The 15,969-nt window shown below is 41.2% G+C and overlaps 1 protein-coding gene and 1 long non-coding RNA gene across 3 annotated transcripts in view; both read left to right on the plus strand.

The window, feature by feature from the left end:
- Positions 1–15,969, plus strand: part of PITPNC1 (phosphatidylinositol transfer protein cytoplasmic 1) — a 59,104-nt gene that overhangs the window by 727 nt on the left and 42,408 nt on the right. The gene's annotated exons all lie outside the window — the stretch shown is intronic.
- LOC107321996 lies at positions 526–6,439 on the plus strand. Its single transcript, XR_001558745.2, has 2 exons — positions 526–4,203; positions 5,986–6,439. It is a non-coding gene; the product is annotated as an uncharacterized LOC107321996 (long non-coding RNA).

A 15,969-nucleotide genomic window follows, 5' to 3' on the forward strand; every position in this document is an offset into this window, starting at 1 on the left:
AAGGGGATGAAGGGTCCTGCGGCAGCGGAGCTGAGTGGAGCGTGTCAGGAGCGTTAGTGCCCGGCCATCAGCTGCAAAGCTCCAGCAACACAACGTGTGAGCTGTTTCGAGGGAGCGCTGTGCGGTCACATCCCGACCTGCGGGAGGTTTATCCGAAGTCTGCGTGCTAAATACATCCTCACCTTTGCTTAAAATAACCTTGCGGGTGGCAGTCGCGCAGGTGGGGTGTCATCTGTTGACAAAACTTTTTGAGTTTGGATTATGTTTTGCTTTTTGTTTTGGTCACGGTTGGGAGTCACAAACTGCTTTATCTCCGTGTTCTGAATTCACGTTCGGAACGTTGCGTTTGATTTATAACGCGGGGCAGCCCGCAGGGTGCCCACAGCCGCCAGGGGACGCTGTGCCCGCAGGTGCTGGAGCCTCTCGCTCTAAAGAACATTCCCAGTTTGCAAAGGGACTCGTGCTGCTTCGGGTCTCTTTGACGTGGAATCTTGCAAGTATTAAATCCAGGAACTGCAGGTGAGATGGCCTTGTGAGGGACATGGGGTGTGTCTGACACATGGCATGAATTTCGTTATTAGTTGTACAAATAAACTATGACAAAACTTTGAAACTTTCATGCTTTTTCTTTTTGGCATTGTTTGCCCATCAAGCATTTCCTATGAGGTGCTGTTCACTGCTGACTGAACTGCTTTTGTATTCTGAGCTAGGAGGCAGAAACAGCTTTGTTCCTCTTCCCTAAGCACCAACATGGTTGTTCCAAGAGCCCCTGCAGAGGTGCTGGGACACTGGGCTGTAGTTCCCATTCAATTCTGAGGCTCATTCATTAAAGGGAGCTTTTATTGACAGTTTTTTAAAGTCTGTTACATATATATTGTTGCAGGTTCCCAGCTTAGCCTTGAAATAATTTTGTGAAAGGAAATATTATGTGAACTTCCAAACAAAATGACAAAACTACTGGAAGAACTGTGCAGGTTAGGTCAGAACATTGCTGTTGGTTGAATAACCCAGCAATGCTGCCAATTGGAAGTCACTCTGTACTTCAGTTGTGGTACTACTGGATTGCGTGCATGCAAATTCACTCCTTTTGTTAAAACTGAGACCTTGCAGATTACAAAAAGCCATTTCTTTTCAGTCATATGTAAAGCAAATGAAATCTATTGCAGTAATTGCTTGGGACGTGTTGCCAAACTTCAGCCCAGTTGCAATTAATGAATGAGGCTGCTTCTTGATGAATATTTTTCCTCTTGCATTTTCATTTATTAGTTCATTCTTACAAATAGTTACATCATATGAGTGAATATCATAAGGGTGTGCATTATGTTGGCTTTATTAAGCATCATCTGATGAAAACATGTTCCGTAGCAAGTGAAAGGAGCACCAAGTCATCGAGAGTAGCAAAGGTGCTAAAAAATTGTCCAACTCTTTCTCATTGCAAGTCATAATTGCGTAATTCCTCATAGGAAGGATCATATGGTTGTGTGCCATAGAGGTGCCTTTGTGTGAGATCTGCCAGGTTGGCATGTTAGTGAGCTTCTTTTGGGGGAGGTGAAGCACGGTGCAGTTGATTTATGTGGAAAGTGATATTCCTTAGGGGGAGGAGGAGGAAACCATTTCTGCTGGATCATGTTGGAAGAGGAGCTGTCTGCTGTAAAATGCTAATAAAGACGTGATGCTGGGATGCACATATTTTGAAGCTGAATGCAAATTACAGTAATGGTCTTTTTATTTTTATTTTCCCATTAGAATGGGATGGGTTAGTTCTGATCTCTGTGTTTATAGGTAGTATCTAAACAAATGAAAACCAACCAAACAAAACCAGGATTTCTTTCCTTTGTTCTTTATCTCGAGCAAGATTATCTCTGCTGAAGTTGGTGGAATCGTGCCCATTGGATGCTGTAAAGACAAGCTCAGTGAGTTCTGTGGGCAGTGCTGCCTGAATGAGCCGTGCAGGAGCAGCTGTGCTGTCGGAGTGCAAACAAGCAGAGACCTGCAAAGTGTTCTTCAATGGGGATTGTGATTTACACCGAAGATCCTTTTAGCACTGGGAAATGGTGGCCTGAGGGGTGCTGCGATTCCTCCTTTTCTTTTAACCAGGAGTACCCGCTTTTAGCTCATTTCAGAATCCTGAGCATTAGAAATTCTCCCATTGTGGATTGTTTACACAAAATTATTTCAGCAATGTGCTTGTGAACAGTATTTGTATTCTCCTAATGTTGTGTGTGCTTCTCCTTTGAAAGATTTCATGGTCTGCTGTTTTGTGTACAAAGAGAACTTGTTAAAGCATGTTTTATGCCTGAGCTCAATGAAAGCATTTCAAGTGTTGTTATGCTCTGAGAGCTGCAGGTGGACAGACCCATATTCCTGTGCACCAGAAAAACCCCGAGTAGGGGGTGAAGCGTATGACACGTTTTCTCTGAAGTACCGATATTCTCTGTGCAGTTAATAGAGGCAGATGAGGTCGCCTGAGCGTTTTCGTTCCAGCTGTAACCAAAGAACACGTTTTCACCAAAATGTAGATGTGTGAGACATCTGAAAGGGCAATGTGTTGTTTGTAAGCAAGAGCACTACAAGGCAAGTAGGAGGGGAAGTTCAGCTTTTCAGTTCACTTTTAATTACTTGTAGATCAAACAGTGCTGGGGCAGAGTCAGGAACGTGACCTCTGCAGAAATAGTTACCGTGGCAGTTTTGAGCTGATGCTGGTCTTTTGTGCACACTCCTGTCTGCTGCATCACTGGGCCTTGGCTGCTCTGTGCCCTTACACTGACCCAAAGCTCAGGGGCTGGGAGGAATCTTTACGACAACATAGCAGATAAAATAAGTGGGTGAAAGCTCAGCACTTTCTTTATGGAGTAAGAATGGCTTTTTCACTCTCTTTTGACACAGTACAGTCATAAGGATGAAGGGATGGAAGTGAGAACCGTATTTTGGTGTGGGAAGGAAGCAAACCCCTTGCCTTAGCCTGACCTTCCCATTGCAGCCATGGCCACCTACACAGCAGTGAGGGCAGCTGACAGACCTGCACTGAACTCCGCTGCAAAACAGGAGACCAAAAATAAATGATTTTCTCCTTCACTCTCGTTTGCACATGGCAAGAGAGAAACAAGAAAACCTTTGTTCTTAAAGTTTCGGTGTAAATCATTAAAGAATCTTTCAGTGCAGAGGATTAGGTATTACCTGAGGAACTCCAAACTCTGTCATGCATCTCTTTTTGTCTCTGCTGCTCTCTTGTCTCTTCTTGTTAACACTTCTGTTCTCCAAGGAGCATGTACATACAGCTGATAATACTGCATGTTTGATTTGGTGGCAAAATATAGGAGCGAGTTTTGCTTTTCTCTTTAAAGACAGTGCAGCTTGATGGTGCTTTAGGCCAATTACTAGCTAAAGCACTGTATGGAGTTCTGATGCTATCAGGAACTCCCATGAAGTGTTCATCTTTGAAACTACAGGACAGACAGAAGGGCACAAAGTGTCAATAATGCCCTTTAAAATACAGAGCTTTGTTAGTATTCTTATTATTTATTTTTTGGGATGAACTTCAAGCTGCTGAGAGCATGAAGTTCTTGTACCAGTGGATGTGAACTCTGAAAGATCAGCACGTCGGAAATTGAGGCCCCTTTCATTTGTGTATCTATTAATGAACACACCAACACCTTGACATTCTGTAACTCTGGTATGTCAAATGCATCTTCCCGGGGTCCAGTCTGTTCATCTTCCTCATCTGTATAAGTTTAGAAATCAGATTTATACAAATTCAGGATCCACCCCTTCCCAGCCCCCATTAAAGGGTTGGCAATGGAGGTGAGGGCATCTTTTTCTGGAGATCCCTGTATCCATGAGCATTCAGTTTGGTTTGTGTTAAAGTCTGTTGGAGATCGTGTTCTTCTGAACAAAAGGCTGCCTAGTCAAGTAGTGGAAAGCCCATAGCATATAAGGATGATTCATTCGCAGCATTCTTCTTCCTTGACTTGCAGACAAGTACATTCCCTGGGCTGTACTCACAGGACTGAGTTGGTGTGCATGCTGAAATGCAGGCAGGCTTTCCATCCTCGCTTTGTAACGCACAAGCAGCCATTAAATACTGTATGGTTGGAGTTAGGTGATGTGCACGTGGATCATCTGGTGGGTGAGCTGGAGGTAATCTGGTCGTGGTCATGTTTATCTCCTTCTCAGTTCATCTTCTATTCCCAATTTTGGTTATAGGTGAGGAGCCAATTTTGAATCCTTGGATATGTATGAAAATACTATGTTTATTTTTGTAATGCGTGATGTGAAGTGCTGAAATGCAGGAGTGACATCTTCAGGGCTTTTCTTGGAAAAATTTCTCTATTTTTTATATATATATATTTTTTTTAATTCCTGTTTGTGGACAAAAATTGCCCAGGCAGTTTTGCATTCTGTTAGTGTTGCATTTTTATGGCTCTGATGCCGATTTCACTGTATGTGCTCTGAGCATTTGTGTATGTTTGTGCACATACTCAATTTAAAGCAGAAGTGGTCACGTCCCGAGTCACGTGCAGAAATGTTTATAAATTGGGTTTATAATAAACTTTGTTCATAAGCTCTGCAGAGAATTCGCAGTTGCTGTTTAGGAGCTCCTCAGCAGCACGTCTGTTCTAAGATTAGTCGTGCCCAAGTGATTTAGGAATACTTGGGCTCTGTGGGAATTGTTTTCTGTGAACATGCTGAGTGTGCTTGATTTTCCGTTTCATCAGATTAAATGTCATATTAGGTTGACTGTGCTGCCCAATTAATGACTGCCTTTAACTTTTTTTTTTCGGTAAAAAATATTGTTACAATTCATAACAAAATAATTATGTGATAATGACACTCTGATATACCACACTGCTGCTGAATTGCTTGATTCGCAGTCATTCAATGCTGACAGTCAGAAACACGACTAATTGATGGGTGCATTTTCAGCTTCTTCTATCAGTTTATCTAGAAGTTATTTAGAATATAAGAATAACTTTTAGTGCTAGTACTGCTAGGCTTCTCAATAGGCTACCAGTGTATGAGCCAAATATGAGCCAAAAACCCCTATTTATCAGAAAGAAAAAGGAAGTAGTAATTCTATTATGTAAGCTGCACAGCTATTTTTCTAGGTTTTACCTGGCAGGGTTTTGGATGTATTCTCACTTGCAAGGCCTATTGAATATACTGGTCCTAGGGGGTATCACCTGATCACCTGAAGGATACTTGACAAATTAATGCATCTTTTTATCTGTTTTTTGTCAGGTTGCATTTAAAAGTGTGAGTTAGCTGACATTTAAATAGTAAGTTATTCAATAAGTTAATTGTACCGTGACTTGGCATAAGCCAAATGAAGGGCATGAGATGTGTACGAAATCACAGTCTCAAGTAACCAGGCTGCTGCTTTTATCAGAAAGACTTGATCTAAAACTACTTTGGTTCATAGTTCAGGGGATGAGCTTTTGTTTTGCTTCACTGTGTGAAAGGAAAATCATTCCATGGAATTCAGAGCTCACGATACCACTGAGAGATCCCTCACTGATGTCAGAGAGGCCGATATCTCACCAAGTATGTATGACAAAACACAGCACGTTTTTAGAATAGGAATGTTGGGAATTCAAATTCCATTTCAATTACTTGTTGTAGATCTGAATTGCGCTGGCTGCGATAGGTTTGTTCTGGATTTGAACCAAAGTGATTGAAAGCAGACTTGAAGTAATAGCTGTAAATCAAAAGAAAATTTGTAAATTTCTCAAATCTGTGAATTTCAACAAGAAAGAACTCAAACAGACATCTCTAATTCATTGGGATTCTTGCCTGCCTAGGGGATGTTTCATACAGCCAGATTAAGGCCCTGGATTTGTGTAAATCTGATGATAATATCTCTGGGTTTAGCTGATGGAGAATGCAGTTATTGATGTCCCCATGCTACAAAACTGAGCAGTGATCTCTCAGTTCTCAGTCCTAACATTGCAGAAACTCCAATTCTCTTTTCTTTCTCCCATTTCCTAGTCCTTGGTCACACTCCAAATGTGGAAGCCCAGCCAAGGCCATGCAGCGGCCGGCCAGCTGGCAGCGAGCTGCTGCTCCCCACTACTGCCTGCTGCAGAGCAGAAGGAACGGCACAGCAGAATAAAACAATTGGTAATTCAGCTCCCCTCTGAGTCCTAAACCCAGGCTTGAATCTCATCATTGCATCAGTTTCCATGGATCTTTGCACCCAGGCAGGAGCTGAAGGGAGTGCTGAGTTCAGAAATCTCTCACATACTTCAGAGGTTGCTACTTTATTTGTAAACTATTTGCTTCTCATGTAAGCCTCTAGGTTTTTTTGTGTTGCTTTTTTTTTTTTTTTCACAGATGATTCAATATAAAGATGTTTTCTTATTAAGGAGACTCTTATATGTTTGGAATATAAAGTTTTTTCCATTAACTTCGGTGAATGTGAAATAAAGGCCTCTGTTGTGGATTTTGATTTCTCCCTGCTGTTTTGCTGTAGCTTATTTTCTCTATTCTCTGCTTTTTCTTTTCTTTTTTTCTTTTTGGATAAACAAGAACTCAGTCAGTCAAGTGATGCCAAACTTCTAAATCAATCCTGAGTGGGCTTGAGATGAGGCAAACATCTTACTGGAAATGTTATGTCATAGTAACAAATGCCCGTGGATTAGTTAGTTTATTTCTAGGGCTGCATGGGCTATACATTGCTATTTATAAGCTATTTATGATTTAGGTTTCTCAAGCAGCCACGACTGTGTTTATGTTGCCATGGTGTTACTTGCCATTCTTGAGGGCGGGTAGTAAATGCTATAATTGAAAATAGATACTCCCACAGTAATAAGTGTAACAGGTGGTTATGTGTTTATTTAATCGTGCATAATGCAAGTTAAATGTGGGTACCTCTGACCCTGCCTCTTCACCAAGATGTTTTCAGGGATGTCAGTTTGTCTTTGGGGGGCAGAACTGGGGTAAACAACATCAGTGATTTGCACTGCGGCCATTGGGAATGTCAGCAGCAATCGGTGGGTGCCCTCTGCTTCACACTCCAGGAAACAAATGTCCCTATGGGCATGGAAAGCAGATACAGCCACCCTGTGTATCAGAGCATCTTAACCTTCTTCTGGGTGCTGTAGTCTGAACAAAGCTCAAGTTCCTTGAGAGCATTTGAGGAAAAGTAGCTGCTGGTTCCATTTGATTTCCTCATGTCGGCCCTCTGACCTTATCCCATCTCTTATTTTCCCTCAGTTGTCAACCATAATAAATCATACTTCTGTTTTGAGGTCCACCCTGTCTTAATATAACATGGCTTAGTTTGACGTAAGCTTACACCCACCTTCCTGCCGCTGGTAACGCACATCCTGCAAAGGCAAAAAGCTGTTTTCCCTCTCACAGGCAAAAGCTGGAAGGACGGCTTCTCCATAGTGAAGTAATGGGAGTCTTTTGCCTAAGGAGCTGAGGGATACAACTGTACATTTTTATGGAGCAGTTTTTTATCATGGAGGTATTTCACAGCTTCTCAGAACAGACTTATCTTCTGAGATTTTTCTTTGTGTGCACTGGAATCCCTCCCAACTTCCTCTTGTCATTGTTTGACCTCACCCATAGTTCTGTTGTTTCATAATTTTACAAGTATGAAGTTTTCAGGCTGTACGACTTAATGCAAGTCAGACAATCAATCTTCCATTGTGGTTCAAAACCACATAATTCTATTTTGTTTATCATCAACTGTTTGTCTGTACAAGTTCGTCTCTACAAGGGCAGCAGCTGTTGGGAAACTTGGAAGCTCTCAGTGAGAGCCTTTCCCTGCTGTGCATGATAAGGTTCTGTGGGAGGTGATCAGAAAACGAAATCTCAACAGCACTTTGGGCACTGAGAACAGTTTGGAGTAAAAGGACAGAAACATGAGGCCATTGCCTTAAATTTTGCTAAAGATGTTAATGTAGGAAAGCAAAAGTGATTGCAGGTTTTTCTTCAGAAATAAACCAGAATATGGACATGAAATAATTCAAAACAGCAGCATTTGTTTCTATTTGCTGCAGGCGTTGTATGCTTTAGAGTGTTAATCAAGTCGGAACACTTGGGTCAAGACCAGATGATTATTATGGGAAGCATTTAGAACTACATTTTTAATAAAACCATGTGTAAGATAACTAGTAGCTGTGAGTGTGAGAGCTGTGAAGTGCAGGGCAGGTTCTCATGTGAGCTCTGCTCTGCCGGCTCCTGCTGAGGTTTTTGTGGCCTTTTTTTAGAAGCAGCGGTCAGACTTCTGTCCTTACTCTGTTACCTTTGGTATCTAGTAAAGGCTGTCTGAGTCATTTGGGTTTTGATATGGCTATAGGATAATGCTGGTAATGTGCATGGGTGCTGTTCCTCTCTGTAGATCTTCTAAGAAGATCTTCTGTTTCTTTAATTTCTTTGTGTTTGTGTTCCAAGTCATACATCTAGATGTTCACTTAAGTGGAAGCACTAATTAAAGCTGCATAATGCTGGCTAACCAGCAGGAAATGGGTTTGACAGATTCCTCTCTCTGTAGAAGACCATGGTAAAGCCTACATTTTTAGTCCCTAAATTCTTCCATCACTCATGCAGTGGAGGTGACCCAGTGGTGGATTTGTAGCAGCAGACCCAAAGTTGGTTGTTCTGGGTGTCCGTTGCCACTGAGATCACAGAGACACTCTCACTTAATGGGAGTTTCTCTCTAAGCATTAAGAGGCCACAAGTAATCGCAGTCACTCCGTATCCTCTCTGCTCTCGTCTCTCCTTTTGTTCACTTTGTACTCTCTATAATATGCCTCCCACTCTGTCTTTTAAATCCTTGTTGTAGGAGGTTAATTACAAAAATGTGGCTTTCCATGGTTGTTGGGTTGAAGTTATTGCTTGTTCTTTTTATATATTGTTCATTGGGGATTTTTTAATAAGTTGTGGATGAGCATGCTGCCATTGTTAATGAGCACACCGAGTACTTTGAAACCCAGCACAAGTCCCTCTGGGTCTTCACCGGTGTCATCCCTTCAGCGACTGGAAATCATTTGTCTATTTATTTTACTTTTGCCTGGTACCATTTAAGCAACAATTTATTGAGATAAGGAACTTTCTTGTCTCATGTCGGATCAGTTTCCTTTAGAATATCTGGGGAATGGCCTTGGGAAAATCGGCTTCTGAAATCAAACCAGTGCTCTCATCAGCTATCAGCACGTCACTGAAGGCTGAACTTAGCCCACAGTATTTATGCACCCATACTGTGCTATTTACCAAATTCTTTTCTTTTTTTGCTTCTGCAACACAAATCACCCCCATACTGTCTGTTTTCTGTTCAGTACATTGAATCATTGAATTAATGGTAGTGAGTGAAAAGCGAATTATGTAATACAGCTCCTGTCCTACATGGTGAAAGTATAGAGTCTGAGTTTGATGCCAACACAATGTTTTGAATTGATTGTTGGTGCAGAGAGACAGTTCCAATTAGAGAACCCAGCAGATACATTTCTTCAGCGTTACTGTGTATAAGCAGTAATCTTTATAGAGGGCCTGTTGGCTTTTTAATGTTTATTCATTGAAATCATAAACTATTTGGGGACTGCTTCTTAAAGAGAATCAGATATTAATAATAACACTCAGAATCACAGGCTTTTTATTAATATTTTTGTGAGCAACATTTACTAGTAATGTACAACAGTATTTCCATATTATAATAATTTGTTTTGCCAAGTACTGGTTGGCAGCATGTCATGTTCCTTAGTTTCCATTTGGAGTTGGGTACTCTTCCATCCATTTAATCTCTGAAATGAATTGACAACATTTGCTCTATTTTAGATTCTAGCTCTTGCAGGATTCCTATCACTTACACTGAATAGGATGCAGTGTTACAAGGCATGATTCTTTTGTTTATCTAGGCTTTGTCATTGCCAGTAGCAAGCATTGCTCTCGCATTTCATCACCACAGTCCCAGTTCATGCCCAGTGCTCACAGAATTGACAGTCTTGAAAACAGAGAGAAATTTCCATGTCCGTGTTTAACTTTGATTTGTTCCTATTCTATTGCTGTGACCTCCTCCTACTGACTGTAAATCAGTAAGTGAAAAGCACACCATGTACACTATCTACAGCCAAGCAGCTGATATGGTGTAATTAATTGACAGCATTCCTATAATGTGCTGATAAGCAGGAGTAGTGCCCTTCTCAGGCCTTCTTCTATTCACAGTGAAGTCAGTGGGAGTTTTTCTTCAATTAAGAATGCAAAAATGTGTTCCTAAGAGAAAATGGTTTGAGTTAAGATCTGTGTCTGAAATGTAGGACAGATTCTGTGCTGAACTACACTCACAGCTCCATTGCCTTCAAGTCCAGCGGAAGGCAATTCAGGAGTTTATCTGTAAGTGAGAAATGAGGGTATGTGAGGAAGGTTGTGAACTTTGAATTAAAGATTTACCTCAGTGGTACCTTCAGTTTGTGATACACCACTGCAGCACTTTGTGGCGTGTTTCCATCTGTCACACTTCCATAGGTTTCATCTGGTATCGTGATCCCAGCAAATGCTCTTTGTCTCTCTCCCACAAAGTACTACAAGTCATTTTTGCATGCGATTATCACACTTGTGCTCTTCAAATCTGTTCTGTTAAAGGAACAAATTATGTTGGAAGATTCAAGCTGTTTCCTAGAGGCATTTAATACGACTGTGGAGTAGGTGACTTGGAAAAAAAATGACATAAAAACGGACAGAAAGGCCCAGGATGAAGCTACGTTTCCTCTGGTCAGTAGATTTCTATGAGAGATCAGCCAAGCTTGGTGAGCACCGACAAATCTTTCCATTCTGTCACTTGCTGCTTTACCACTCTGTCGTCTTCAGCGAGTTAATGGAAAATAATCCTTCATGTGGATCTGCGTCCTGGAGCACAGGCAATTTTGTTGCCTTCTGTTGATTTAAAAACATAAATAAATCTTAAAACCTGTCCTCTTCAAGAGAGAAAATCTCTCAGGAGAGAACTGAAGCATCCCATGGCAACAAACGCAGACATTCTGGCAGTGTCAGTTATGCTCTGCATTCAAATAAGTGTGACATCAATGGATGCTGGGCTCCTGCTCTCTGTAAAGGCTGTAGCCTTGAACTGATGGCCCCTGGAAGCCTTCGCTGTCAGTAATGGGAAAATATGCAAATATAATAATCTTCTGAATCATCTTTTGTGAGGAGTTTCTGCAGTCTGAGGCAGAACTGCAAGCCATCAAAACATGCAGATCACGTCTGCACGAGTGACAGAGTGAGGGTGTCCCTGTGTTTAAATAGGGCAATACTCAAAATAGTACCATTCCAGCTTTCCATGGGAAAGTACTTTCTGTTCAGGGAGATGTTTTCTTTCTCTACCTTGTCATCAAAAACACCGTCAGTCCCATTTCCAGTGAGGCAGGATTCTGTGGAACGTGACGTTTGTTCCCTCCTTTACCTGATAAGAGCTGTATGCCTGGATTTGTGCACAGTGTGATGCGTGCTTTTTTTAATTACTGTTATTTTGGTTTATTGAAACTTTTTATGCTTGAAAAAGGGCTTGTCTCAGAAAACCATTGCTCCAAAAATACTCCTTCTGGTAAATTCACTCTTTCTGATATTTTTGAGTACTTCTTTGCAGGGGGAGAAATAGGGCTGAGTCTGGATTCGTGAAGTAGTTTACATGGCTGGAAGCAATGCTTCTGTATTTCTGTCTCTGTAGGAGAACAGAACTTTATTATAGAATACGCTCTCAGGTGAAACTTGGGGATTTCTGTATCATTGAAACATTCAGAATATTACTGTATGTGTTGGAATCATGCCACCAATTTATTATTGGATGAATTTCTTGGGATTAAGAGAATTCAAATCCATATAGTCAATAAACATGTCATTCAACCTCATGGCCTTCTGGAACTCCAGGCTTTAACATCTTTTCTCTGCCCTCATGGAGCATGTATAGGTGTCAGGAATTTCATACTCATATCTGGCTGTGACAATCAAGGAAGGTCCATGGATCAGAGGTCTCCTGGATACGCCAGGTGTAATCACATCCCAGACGTAACAGTGCAGATTTGGGTATAAAAGGAAGCTTTAAAACACTACAGAACACAGGGATGAATGTGTCACTCGTATATTCCTTTCTATGACTTCAGTTTGTCCTGTAGAATAAAATGTTCATTATTCTTAGAACTTATTTTTAGCAGTTTCTATTACCTTCGACGTTTAGTGTGATCCTCTGATTCAGTTTGAAGTACTGAGGGGATGTAATCATTGTGAGTATTGGTACCAGCGTGTGTGTCCTTCTGAACATCAAATTAATAGTCTGAGCCACAGAGGTTTAAAGGGATGTGAAGTGCTGCTTTAATGAGGACAGACACGAACATCTTCTGGTCCCTTGTATCGAATTTAAGTCGTACACCTATCTGATATACCATTATAGTGGTGCCCGCGAGTGCTGCCATAATTATGGGCCTGTCAGCATTTCCATTACAAACCCCTATATGACAGCTGAGAATATCACTCCAGGATGAAGTTTGGTGCAAAGGCTTTCAGCCTTGACAGAGGAATCTTTTCAAAGTTAATTTTGCTGCTTCTCCAATTGGAAAAAATAAGTGGAAGTTTGGCAGTTGCTTACCCAGCACTATGTTGGTAAGCTGCAGTCTGGGAAAAAAATATCACAGAGTCAAAATACTGATATTTATTTTCTGGAATGTGGATGTTACATATTCAGAATGTAAGAATTGTAAGCCAAAGGCTTTTATTTAATCATAAAGAAGAGAGACAAGGTAGCACAAGCAGGTGAGGTACATCACCCAGCTGCTGCTCAGAGCTGCCTGCAGCCTATGGCCTTCTACCCACACATCAGAACTGCAGTGGAGTTACAGTTTGGGTTTTTATCAACATAACTAGTTAAAGAATCAGGGTCCAGGGATGAGCACTTAGAACCCAGATGTGCCTCACTGAATGTCACCTGTAGGATTTCAGTTTGCTCAGTTTCTGAATATGTTCTTCATAAAAGCCGTTCCTGGAAGGGCGGAACATCACTTCTTCATTATATGGTTATTTTGGGTTTTTGCCAGTAATTTATTACCCGTATCTGAGGCTGGAACCGTTGTCTGTCATGGCTTTGAGTCATTATTGATGTCTCTGAATGTTTTACAAAGCATTAACCAATTTATTTTCATTATACATCTTACAATGAAAAAAAAATAATTTTAGAGATGGAGAGCATCTTTAGTGAGACATTAATGTAAAATAATAGGGTTTTTTAATGTTTAATGTTGGGAACCTAAGTTTTCAAAGAGGATTTATATGGCCCATTCCAAACACTGTTCTCATTGGGTCTAGTTACTTTAGCATTGTACTTCTTTGAATCAGATCTCTTGTGCCAGAGGTGGTCTGAGGATGATGAGGAACAAGCATCTAAAAACTTCTTGTGGAGGATTTAAGCCCCGTGATATGTGGAGTTCTCAGTCTCTGCCCTTCCCCATCCTTATTCATCACGGCTGGGTGCTGTGCACTGGTGATGCCCAGAGGATGTGCACTCATGTGGATTATTCACTTCTTATGACCTTGAGCTGGCACAGTTTTCCTTTCCCGGTGTGTTTTCCAGCTCTCCGGCAAATGGAGCAGATGCCCAATGTAAATTCATATGCTTCAGTACGTGACTGCCTTGAGAAGAAAGAATTAAAGATTATTTAACAGTGCTATAGTGTTTATATGTGCAAATGTATTGGTGTTGAGTATGTAATCCATCTTTTTTTCTCTAGTGCCTGAGCACCTGGCTTTGTAAGATTTCCTTAAGTAAAGATTTTGTTTGTAGATATTTTGGGGGGCTTTAAACCCTTCTGAGAAGGCAGATCTGTGTGTGTCTGTGTCATCATTGGGTTGGAAGGCTGAGATGAAGGCACCGTGCAGGTTTCTGCTCTTGAGATTGCAATGGAGAGGGCAGTGGGTAAAATAATCACTTAAAATGTTTGTGATGACATGTGATAGAAGAAAATAAGCAGCAGAAAGAAATGCAGGAACATGCAAGGAAAACACAACCTGTGTGCAGCAGGACCTGTGCGAGGTGTGTGAGTGCGCAGTGAGAACATAATATTTGGGAATTCACCTGGAAAGCTTTGAAGAGCTTCTGTTGAGAATATGGAGCTGTGTTTGCAAAGGCTTAAGCTTAATCCATTCATACTGAGCCCTTTTTTCACATGAATATAGATCCTGCAAGGACGAGGTGTCTGCCAAATGTCAGGTGGGGAGGGGAGCAAGAGCTGATACGTTTACTTCTGATTCACTGCTTTTGTCTGTTTGTAGCTTGGTTTGATTTTGTTGTTGGGGGTTTTTCTGTTTGATTTTGGTGATTTTTGTGGGTTCTTTTGGTCTCATTATTCTTGTGAGCAATTGAATCATTCCTGAGCCATTTTGGCTGTGGTTTTCTGAGCATTGAAGTAGACATGATAGAAAATAATGCAGCAGAAATTTAGCAGGTGTTTCCAAAAGGAGAATGATCCCTTGTAGTGGAAGCTGCCAGCAAGCTTAATGATTGGTGATGTGTTACTTTCTGTGCTCATACTTCACCCAGGTGTCTGTTCAGTGTAAGTGGTTCACTTTAATATTGCCATTAGTGATGGCATCAATTTAATGCACAGCTCTCCTAACAGAAAAATACAGCTATTTACCCAACATACTACCCATGTCAATGTTAAAATAAATAGCTGGTGGTAACATGAACTTGTGTTTTACTTAACTGGCAATGACCTGTTACAGTATCAACATTGCTGCGAGCAATATAAACAGTGCAGCCAGTTAATACACAACACTTCCACTAAAACAGCTTCATTTGGGTGATTGTCAGAGCAGTGAATCTGACAGCTGCTTATGGTGTTTGGGGACAGATTCTTTATGACTGTGAGCATCTTTCAGTCAAATACTGATCAGTAGGAGCTGAGTGGCTACTGAGATTCAGTCATAAGCTGCCTTATCTTTCATTACTTACAGTAAGAAAACAAAAGTCAGGAAGGTCCTCAGAGTACAAATGTGCTTCTGACTGCAGTACAGCATCGTAGTTATCTGCACGTCGATTATCTGCAAACATTGGTTTGGTTGTTGGAAACTGTAGCTGTGGTAGCACAGACAAACACGTCAGCCCTGCTGACCTTGCCCTGCAGTAAATGTTGTCTGGATTATTTTCGTATTATTTTCAAGTTCTTTCATAAATAAATCACTTGCTAGCCCTTAAATTTAACCTTCTTTTAGGCCCGTCGTCATATAACCTTCTAAAAACATGCCTAACTTCCCATTTCAAGAAAATGTGAGCTCTTTGTCCTCCTTGAGCTTCTCACTTAGTATTCACAAAGATCCTTGTGCTGGCAGTGTTCTCTTTGAGGCTGTTTAAGATGAATTTCATCTCTATTTGAGTAGATTTCTGAAATGATGAAACGGAACATTTTTGTTCACGGCTTTGTTTTCAATTCTAGGAATGGCACAAGGTAGTTCTGGCATGTAGAAAAAGAATTTGGGATCCATTGTAACATAAATCAAAACCGGCACACGAGGATTCATTTAATGGCACTTTCTCCTTCTGATGGAGGAAAGTCAGTCAGGTGGCTTAAATGAAACATTTGATCTATGGATGAGTGGAGAAGGAGGCATCTGGGAGTTTTCCATTGGGACTGCTTGCATTGCTACGCATGAGGAAGTGCACACTGGGCTCTGTTCTTACCCTGAATGTGTGTCTTCATGAAGATGACGTGATGATGCCTTGATGGCATCTGCCAGTTAATCAGTTAATTGCCTGTAATAGTAAGTGGAAAACCAACGTGAGTTCTGTCCTCTTGATGTAATGAAATGCTGCGTTATCCTTTCATTCCCACAGCTCAAAACAAGAAAACAAAGAAGCCTGATGTTTGGTAGCTGTGGCTCACTTGGTGATAGAGAAGTGGTTGGTGGAGTAGTTGTGGTTGTCAGGGCTCTGGGGGGGCCCATAGTGCTGCAGGGAGAATATAAGTGGCATTCCTCTGATGCATG

The sequence above is a fragment of the Coturnix japonica genome, chromosome 18, assembly GCF_001577835.2.
Source record: "Coturnix japonica isolate 7356 chromosome 18, Coturnix japonica 2.1, whole genome shotgun sequence".
Lineage (NCBI taxonomy): Eukaryota > Metazoa > Chordata > Aves > Galliformes > Phasianidae > Coturnix > Coturnix japonica.